The sequence below is a fragment of the Trachypithecus francoisi genome, unplaced genomic scaffold (assembly GCF_009764315.1).
Source record: "Trachypithecus francoisi isolate TF-2019V2 unplaced genomic scaffold, Tfra_2.0 Lachesis_group17, whole genome shotgun sequence".
In the NCBI taxonomy this organism is placed as follows: domain Eukaryota; kingdom Metazoa; phylum Chordata; class Mammalia; order Primates; family Cercopithecidae; genus Trachypithecus; species Trachypithecus francoisi.
Window position 1 is genome coordinate 37,631,826 of NW_022681462.1, and position 10,504 is coordinate 37,642,329.

Here is a 10,504-nt window from a genome sequence, read left to right on the forward strand (position 1 = left end):
CTCACTGCAAGCTCCGCCTCCCGGGTTCAAGTGATTCTCCTGCCTCAGCCTCATGAGTAGCTGGGATTACAGGCGCGCGCCACCACGACCACGCCCAGCTAATTTTTGTATTTTTAGTAGAGATGGGGTTTCACCATGTTGGCCAACCTGGTCTCAAACTCCTGACCTCGTGATCTGCCCGCCTCGGCTTCCCAAAGTGCTGGGATTACAGGAGTGAGCACCTGCGCCAGGCCCTATTATGTATCTTAATTGCTGAATTTCTTTTTTTTTTTTTTTTTGAGATAGAGTCTCACTCTGTCGCCCAGGCTCGAGTGCAGTGACCGGATCTCAGCTCACTGCAAGCTCCTCCTCCTGGGTTTACGCCATTCTCCTGGCTCAGCCTCCTGAGTAGCTGGGACTACAGGCGCCCGCCACCTCGCCGGGCTAGTTTTTTGTGTTTTTTAGTAGAGACTGGGTTTCACCGTGTTAGCCAGGATGGTCTGGATTTCCTGACCTCGTGATCCGCCCGTCTCGGCCTCCCAAAGTGCTGGGATTACAGGCTTGAGCCACCGCGCCCGGCCTCATTGCTGAATTTTATGGCACCTCTGAAATGTTGCACCGTCGCTGAGCACCTCACTCTGCTCACCCTAGGCCCGGCCCCAGATAGTACATTATTCTGTTACACTGGAAACGCTTTGTCCTCTACTCCTTGGCTCTGCTGCTGCTTTTCCCACCCTCCAATAGCTTAGGTTCTGCGTGGTGCTTTCAGTGCCCTGTCCTTTGCTGCTGATGGTGTCATGTGTAATTCAGTGTCCGATGTGAGAAGCGCAGGAGACAGCTTAGTACCCTCAGGTATAGCAGAATCTGTGCGTGTGTGTGCCTGTATAGACAGAAGAAACACTTCACCGACAACAGAAGGACTGCAGATGAGACATGCTCTCATATCTCAGGTCTCCAAAGAACCCATAACATAGCTGTAACGTAGCAGTTTTTCATGCTGCCTTGACCCAGTTTTGAGACTCTGGCTGGAGGCTGGTCAGTTCCCCTTCTCCAGCAGTCTATTAACCCCACACCCCCAACCACTTCCGTTAGCAGGTTCTCACGTGGGACACTGTACACCTGCCCTAATTGCCCCAGGGCTAGGCACCGAACCATTTGTTACAGCCCCTGTGCTTCAGAACCCACTGAAATTATCCAAATTAGCCAGTCCTATATCTGCTTGCCTTATTTCACCCTTTCCTTCCCTCAGAAACCATGATAAAGGTGTTTGTCCACAATTCCCCTCTCTCCCTCTGTCCGTGACAGACCCTGGCCCTGAGTGGCCCTGCATGGTGTGCTGTGATCTCTCCAGGAAACTGTCGATATAAAAAGCTCTGAAACGCTTTCCAGCTTCTCTTCTTGATCTGTGTCTGACCCCACCATATCTCACTCAGGGTAAGGTTATGTGGGTAAAACAATGCTCCACAGGGAAAAGCTTTCCATACTCACTAGGCAGAGAGAACACCAAAGCTAGATCAGGACAGCACCCAGCACAGAGGACCTTCCTGAGACCTCCCTTCCCTTCCATCCATACCCCTCACCTATACTCCCTGAGTCAGAAAGGCTATTACCCATCTTGCAGGGGGAGCGGTGGAGGGGATGGGCTATGGTTCAAAGAGACCCTGTTGGTGGGAAAATAAAGAAGAAGGTAACCACATGCTGGTTCCCTACTCCCTATAAGTAGAATTCTCAGATTTGACTATTGCACAGGACTAAGCATTTAAATTACCAAAATGAAAGTATTTATGGGGTTAAAATATCTTGAGGTCTTTTTGTTAGCTGAAGAGGACCAGAAAACTAGTGAGACCAACCCCATATTTCTCACAAGGGATGAGAAAGAACTTGTCCATAGAACGGACTTGGATGGGCAGAGGAGGGGAAAGAAGAAAGAAAGAAAGTTGCTTTTTTACTGCATTCTGCCTCTTTCCATGTAACTGTTACGCTTATTGTATCTCTCTATCCTGGACCTCCTCTTGTTTGTCCTTGGCCCTGGAAAACATGAGGCCAGGGAATGGACTCCACCTTCTAGACAATAAAACTCTTACAGCTCTATCAGTTGCTTGACTTCAAGTTCTTTTTCGTAAGAATTGCTTTGATAGTAGATGCCTCTCGTCTGTTTTTACCCTGTGCCCTTCCCCTTTCTTCTGGGAAGAATTCTCTGTTTTTCACTGGGGAATGAGTCTCCCCATACTCCAACCTTAGAAACTGTGATTTTCTTAGATGTCCTCACTACCTTGATTGGCTTATGAGTAATCACCAAACAGAAACTGGGCCAATGATCTCCCTTGGGATTTTTAAAGTTGAAAATAGAAAAAAGAGAATTCCACTTTCATCTATGAAGCATTGGCTGCCGTGAGAATTGTCCTCCCATTGCAAACAACTAGAAAAACAGGATCAAAAAAAGAAGCAACTGTTTTTGTTTATTTGTTTGTTTGTTTGAGACGGAGTCTGGCTCTGTTGCCCAGGCTGGAGTGCAGTGGCGTGATCTCAGCTCACTGCAAGCTCTGCCTCCTGGGTTCACGCCATTCTCCTGCCTCAGCCTCCCAAGCAGCTGGGACTACAGACAGCCGCCAGTATGTCTGGCTAATATTTGATATTTTTAGTAGAGACGGGGTTTCACCATGTTAGTCACGATGGTCTCGATCTCCTGACCTCATGATCCACCCTCCTCGGCCTCCCAATGTGCTGGGATTACAGGTGTGATCCACCGCACCCAGCAAGAAGCACCAGTTTTTAAGCATTGAACAACAGACAGTACAGGACTGTGATAACTAAGAGGACAGAAACAAATGAAGTGAGTCTTACGTCCGAGTTTACTGTCTCAAAGCAGTTTCCAGGCATCACTGTAGGGATGGAGAACCCAAACAGATCCCAGAAATTTCACAGAACACAGGACACAGATCAGAGTCCAGGGAAGCCAAAGTGGTTAGAATTTGCGAAGCAGAATGTAAGAGTGGAGGGAGATGATTAGAGAGAGAGCTGTAGAGATCTGCAGAGCAGTCACTTCAAGTCATTAGCTGAATACTGTCCTGAGCACGCATGGGTGAAATTCTGTGAGGCCACAGGAAGAACTACCAGAAAGCAGGATGCCAGACAATTCCTGGAGCTCATACAGGACTGGGAATAATTTGTCTTCATACCAGCCAAAACAGAGACCTTTTATACACAAAGCATTGGCTACAGTCCACAGAAGGGTATCATCTTAATGCAGGGGGAGGCTAAATGAGCCCTAAAATAAACACTTACCTGGTCCTGCCTTAACAAAACTTAAAAGCAATCTTCGAAAGGATCAAACTGATCTCAAGTAACTTAACTGTGCTCAGAGAAAAAAAAGTCCAAAATTAGCTGCAAAACAAACAACTACAAAACCCAACACCCAAAAAGGTAAAATTCACAATGCTCAACATGCAAACAAAAATTATCAGGCATACAAAGAACATGACTTGTAAGCAGGTTGAAAAATCAACCAATAGAAACAGATCATGAAATGACAGAAATAATGCAGTAAGCAAATAAATACCTTAAATTATATAATATTTGAACGGACATTTCGCCAAAGAAAAAATACAAATGGCAAAACAAAAAGTACGTGAAAAAAATGTTCAACATCATTGATCATTAATTAGGGAAATACAAATCGAAATCATAAGAAGATATTACTGCACACATTTAAGAATGGCTGCAATGAAAAAGACTGATCATTTCATGTTCTGGCAAGGATATGGAGCAACTGGAACTCTCATATGCTGCTGATGGGAATGTAAAATGATACTACTTTGAAAAATGGTTTTCTATACTTCAAAAAAAGTGGAAATTACTTTTGCCTCACACCCTTCCCCTTTCTTCTGGGAAGAACGCTCTACTTTTTTTTGGTGAATGATTCTCCCCATGCTCTAACCTTAGAAACCTTAGAAACTGGTCTGACAATTTCTTTTTTTTTTTTTTTCTGAGATGGAGCCTTGCTCTGTTCCCCAGGCTGGAGTGCAGGGGCGTTATATTCTTCTCGTATAAAAAGCCAGATACAAAAGACTCATACTATATAATTTCATTTTTATGAAATTCTAGAAAAGACAAAACCATAGTAACCAAAAGAGCATAGTGGTTCCCAGATATCCGGGATTGGGTAAGGAGACTGATTGTAAAAGGGCAAGAGGAAACTGTTTGGGGTGATGGAAAAATTCTATATCCTGATTGTGGTGGTAATTACCAACCATAAACAAATTCATCACACTTTACATTTAGAATTGGCAGGTTTTGTTGTATGTAAATTATACATCAGTAAAGTTAAGTAAAAAAAAAAATAGAAAACATATTTTTCTATGATGTCTTATGTGAAGCTCTGTAGTTGTGGATAACCATGATTTTATTGGCCTTTTTCTTACTTATTATTTAAAAGTTTTCATATATTGAGAAATAAGCCTTTTGACTGTCATCCACATTGAAATGTTTTTCTCAAGTTATCATTTTCCCTTCAGATATTATTTATAACATCTTTTTAAAATGTTCAAAATTTTATGTAATCATTTTTATGTATATTTTATGGCTTGTGAGCTTTGTATTGGTTTATATATACTATTTGCCTCCACTATACTAAATATACATATTTTTAAAATTTTTCTTAATTTTTAAAAATTTAAAATTAAAAAATATTTCTGTGCATCTGCCTTTACATTTTAAATTTTAATTTTATACCTTTTATTTTACAGTCCATCTGGAATTAATTTTAGCGTATGAGTTAGTTACTTGTCTTAATATAATTTATTGAACAAGCCACCAGTTTCTCCTTCAAGTTGAAAGGCCATCTCTATCATATACTCTGTTCCTTATTACGTCAGAGTCTAGTTTTTCTAGACTCTGTTCAGTTCTGCGCATCCAGTCATGAATGGATGTAGTTTTAATTACTCCAGTGTTTTATAATATATTTTACTATTCAGTTGAGATAGTTACTTCACTTTCTTTTACAATTTTTCTGGTTATTCTTGCCATTTATAATTTCACTAGACTTTACAGTCATATTATCTCATTTTTTGATAATTCTGATTGTTATTTTTAATTGAGATGAGGTTAATTTTTAGATTAATAATTAATCATGACAGTATTTGTCTTCCTATCCAAGAGCAGGGTATTTGTTTTCATTTATACAAATTATCTTCTATGTTCTTAATAGCATTTAATTTTTTCTTCAAGTAGATCTTTCACATTTCTTTACATTGCCATTTGAACCAATGTGTTGTATTCCACTGTGTAAATATGCTATAACTGATTTAAACAATTCCATATCATTGGCCATATAATAATAGATCATTTTCAATTTTTCCTGATTAAAAACCTAGGGCCAGGCATGGTAGCTTGCACCTGTAATCCCAGCTACTTGGGAGGCTGAGGTAGGAGGACTGCTTGAGCCCAGGAGTTTCAGTCCAGCCTATGCAACAAAGCAAGACCCCCCTCTAAAAATTAAAAAACAATTTTAAAAATAATTTAGCAAAGAACACACTTGTAGCTATATATTTTAATATGTTCATAATGATTTAGTTAGGATAAATTCCTAGAAATTGAATCTTTAGGAGTATGAACTTTTTGGGGGGCTTTTGATGCATAATGCTAAATTACATTCCCAAAAAGTTTCAGAAATGTTTGGTCTAATTTTTGTAAATTATAAGTATTACATGTGCTATAGTAAAGTCTCATCACACAATCAATAACTCACTTGAATTAAACTCTATGTACTAAGGGGTCAGGAAAGAAAGAGAAAGAGGAAAATGGCCTGTATTACAGGGATTCTGCTTGTCCTTTCACTTCATGACTTCATGAGAAGACGCCCTGAGCTGTTGATACTGGAGAGGTGGCTCTGCTGTTTCCCCCATAGACCTCGGTTCTTTATCACACACACAGAGTGTGTGATTCTAGTGTTCACACATCCATATTGTTTGTACAACGTGATCCTAAGCACCTCCACTGCTTCAACTGGAAATGAACAAAAATGGAAAATGATCTGATCCACAGCCTGAGGAAGAGCTCATTGTGTTAGACCATTATGGGCCATATCATCTTTTACTGTATCAAATTTTTGCCTTAAACATTTACATTGATATGGAAACTCAACATCAAGTGTACCTACACCCAGAGTTGATTTACTATGAAGATAAAGCTTATGTTTTAGGACATCTAATTAGGACCCTGGGAATGACCCTAGCAGTGTATTAATATGATTAGATGTCTTTAGTAAAATGTGCAAAATTAAAGATTTTTATTAAAATCTGTTAAGGCAGCTGTTTTTTCTAATTCTCAATCACACTTCTCCTTGTGCTGAGTGTTATCCAAGTGACTGGAGGCATTTTTGGAAGTTGGCTAAGATGAAATTGAAAATACATTTAAAGTTTGGTGGGACATATGTATGGAGCTACAGTGATTTCTATGTCCCTTTTAGCTATGGTTGCTCCCGCATAAAGGAATCGTTCCCCAGAACATTCCTACTGCCCACTGTGTTGACTCACTCAGTTCCACAACACCATAAGCAGAGCTAAAGATTGTATCATACTATGATCGTGGCCTGCAGCCTTGGTCCTGGAACTGCTTGGAGAGTAGAAGAGAAACACAGTTTGAAATGTACAGAGCCAGCATCTAGTCTGTATCTATTCTTCAGTCATCAGATGTGGAAAATTATGAGTGGAGGGTTCAGTTCTCATCTACACCCAGTCAAAATGGTTCTCCTCTTTCAGGAATACACTCCATAATGCAATATAGACCATTACAAATGCACTATATCTATTTTTTAACTTTTTGTGGGCATGATGTGAAAGAGAACATATTAGGATGTCTGACTTTATAAAGCACAAACCTATAGCAGTGTTACAAACAGCAAGCAAATCTATGTGTGGAGTCATATGTTTTATGAATCTCAACTCTAAATAAGAATATATAGTTCAATAAACTGTGTTAGGACAAATTATATTTTTATCCTCTGTACATAAAATAGCAATACAAAGTTGTTGTCAAATGAAGAAATGATGAAAGTGTAGGCATCCAGAGAATATAGGAAAAAATGTTATAAACCAGTCTTAGACAGTTAATAAAAATATGTTATTTTTGCTGTTTTTTGACACTTGTGGGTTTTTTTTTTTTTTAGCATTTGAAACATTATAGTTTGCTGTGATTTATTTTCTTATTCCAAATAAAATTCTTATTCACACTTAGTTTTGAAATCACAGTTTTGAAGACCCAGCTCCCACATTTTTTTAAGTTTCAGGCTTCACAAAACCTGAATATGCTCCTGTGTATTTTATTGTATTTAATTTGCATCCTCTAAGGCATTCAGTGAAGTTGAATTTCATCTAATTGATTAATTCAATTTCTTTTTTTTGGGAATTGCCTTTCCTTATTCCTTACCGTTTTTCTATTGAAATGTGTGGGTTTTTTGTTTTGTTTTGTTTCTGTTTTTGTTTTGCCATTTTCTTATTGGTTTGCAGGAGTTCTTTGTATAAGGAAAACAAGCTTTCATATTTCATTGTGTTGTAATTTTCCCAGTATGTAATTTTTCTTTTAAATTTATCCATGGTATTTTTGACATACCGAATTTTTAAATATATATTCATTTATATTTTATCCTAATAGAACAATTTGTCTTCATCCCTAATGCAAAATTTTTACATTTATTCCTTTTTTTTTTTTTTCAGGGAGAATCAGAAAGGAGTAATCGGTGTTGCAAGTCCTGATTACATAGAGAATGAAACCATGTTTCATGCATCTCCTATCAGCCTATTCTATCTGCCCTCCAAAAGGAGAAACAGGTAAGAATTATCCCACCTGACGATGCATTTATTCCTGTTCCAGTTTGTCTGTTTTATTTGTGGCAAGCCTTTCGGTCTTAGATTATTTTTAATTCTGATTCCATTATTGGTGGTATTAATGATCATGACCAGTATGCCTGTTAGATTGTCTTCAGCTGTGAGTAACAGCACATCCAACCAAATAATATAAGTTCATCTTTCTCACATGACAAGAAGTCCATTTGAAGGTTGGGTTTAACAGCTCAACAATATCACCGCCCTAAGTCACCTTCTGTCATGGCTGAGCCAGGGCTTCAGCGGCTGCAGACAGTAAATCCTCACATGACCATCTCTCAGGCGGGAATGAAGGCAGAGGAGGCTTTCCTTCAGTGCTGCCTGGAGGCTGCCCACAGACTTTCCCTCACATTTCAGAGGCCAGAGCAGAGTCGAGGGCCATCCCTTCCACAATCCCTGGCAAAGGGAAATGAATGTACTCTGACTTACTTGGGCCACTCATTTTCCCTCAAGTATCGGGCCACCCTCCCTGAGCACATTTCTGTGTGATGCTGAACAAACTCAGGGTTTTGATGCAAGGAGAATGGGTGAATGGCAGCTGGGTAGGCAACCAGGAGGGTCTCATCTACAAGAAGGATAAATTGCTGTTTAGTTTGCTAATGGACAACCATAACAAATTACCACAAAGTAGGAGGCTTAAAACAACAGAAATTTACAGAAATTTACTCTCTCTCAGTTCTGGAGGTTGAGAGTCTGAAACCAAGGTGTTGGCAGGGCCATGTACCCCTGAAGGATCCAGGAATAATCACTCCTCAGGTCTCCCAGCTTCTGGTGGTTGCCGGCAGCCCTTCGCATTCCTTGGCTCACTTCAATCTCTGCCTCTGAATTCACATGCTCGTCTTCCTTGTGCATCTCCACATGGCTTTCTTATAAGGACAGTCATTGATTTTAGTGATTGAATTTGAATTGAACCAGTATGATCTCATCTTAATGAATAAATCTGCAAAGATCCTATTTCCAAATAAGGTCACACTCACAGGTACTGAGGGTTAGGATGTCAACATTTTTTTACGAAGGACACAACTCAGCCCCCAACAACTATCATTCATGCCTCTATCCAAATATCTGATGCAATGCTGAGAGATCAAGGCTGGGACAGACCCTCTGTGCATACTTCCAGGGTCCTCACCTGCAGCAGTCAGGTGTCCTACTCCACATGATGGCCCTCTCGATGGCTCACATACTAAAATCTCTCCCTGCTTTCCCAAAAGAAGCTCCATTATCACCAGTCTCCCGGCCTCCAGACGGACAAGAACCTTCTCAACCACAGGGCTTAGCTCCTGCCAATGTCCCCATCCAATGGCAACTCTGACATCTTCCTTCAGATAGCCTCACCCCTGCTGCCAATTCTCACCTTCAGGTTCAGAGAACCTATAAGGACAAAGTAACTTTTTGGGGGCTTACTGGCAGCTTTAGAAATTAGGAGGAAGGGCTGGGAATGGTGGCTCACACCTGTAATCCCAGCACTTTGGGAGGCTGAGGTGGGTGGATCATCTGAGGTCAGGAGTTGGAGACCAGCGTGGCCAACATGGTGAAATCCTGTCTCCATTAAAAATACAAAAAAATTAGCCGGGCATGGTGGTGGGTGCATGTAATCCCAGCTGCTCGGGAGGCTGAGGCAGGAAAATCGCTTGAACCAGGGAGGCGGAGGTTGCAGTGAGCCCAGATCACGCCACTGCACTCCAGCCTGGTCAACAGAGTGAGCTTCAGTCCACGCCCCACCTCCCTACCCCCCGCAAACCCCCGCCAAAAAAAAAAAAAAGATACAATGAAAAGGGAGTGGTGTTGAAGCTGGGACTGAGAAAAACAGGCTTCAGACAATGGTCTCAGGTACTCATTGGGCTTCTGGCTACACCTAGAAAAACCCACACCAAGGCATTGATGATAGGGACAATCTGAGGAGTGTGGTGGAGAATGGAAAGGAGGAGCAAACACTTGAGCCCTGACCCTAGCCAAGATCTCAGAAATTTGCCTGGCTTCTTGACCTGTGGATTTTGGTCATGTTGTATGAGATACCCAGCACATAGGAGGGCTGCCTGACTCACAGTGGAAGACTCAGACATGGGAAGGTGGGTTCTGAGAGATCAAGTCTGGGTTGACGCCTTCTCCCTGGCCATGATAGATTGATCCAGGGATGGGTAACTGACTCAAGCCAGCCCTTCTCTGAGATGTTTCAAGCTGGAATCAGGGAAATGTAATAATCCCACTCCGATGGACAGTGCATAGCTCAGAAGCTGTTGCTCTCATTTCCCCCTTTATGTGGAAGAAGACCATCAGGATTAGGAGGAATTTAGGCTGATATACAGAAACAAGAGAAGGGAAGAAAGATGTCAGCAGCACAATATCTTTGGTTCTAGAGCTCTGGGTCCAGCTTCATCCCTGACCTTCCCGTTTTTGTAAATATTCCAACCACATACCCTCTTTGGGCGTAGGGTGAGCTCCTGGCACTTGCAAGGAAGAGTCTTGAGAAATAAACGTATTTCCCAGTGGGGCTGTTGGCTCCTGGCCAGTCCACCTTCTCAGAGACCTCAGTGAGGGATGGCCCAGATGGCACTGCTGACTCTTTTTTTTTTTTTTTAGACAGAGTCTCTCTCTGTCGACCTGGAGTGCAGTGACACAATTTCAGCTCACTGCAACCTCCGCCT

General features: G+C 41.3%; 1 non-coding gene across 1 annotated transcript; it reads right to left on the bottom strand.

The window, feature by feature from the left end:
• Positions 1–7,696: 7,696 nt before the first annotated feature.
• On the bottom strand, positions 7,697–7,828 carry LOC117063134. The gene has a single exon (XR_004428751.1). It is a non-coding gene; the product is annotated as a U8 small nucleolar RNA (small nucleolar RNA).
• Between the last annotated feature and the right edge of the window lie 2,676 nt (positions 7,829–10,504).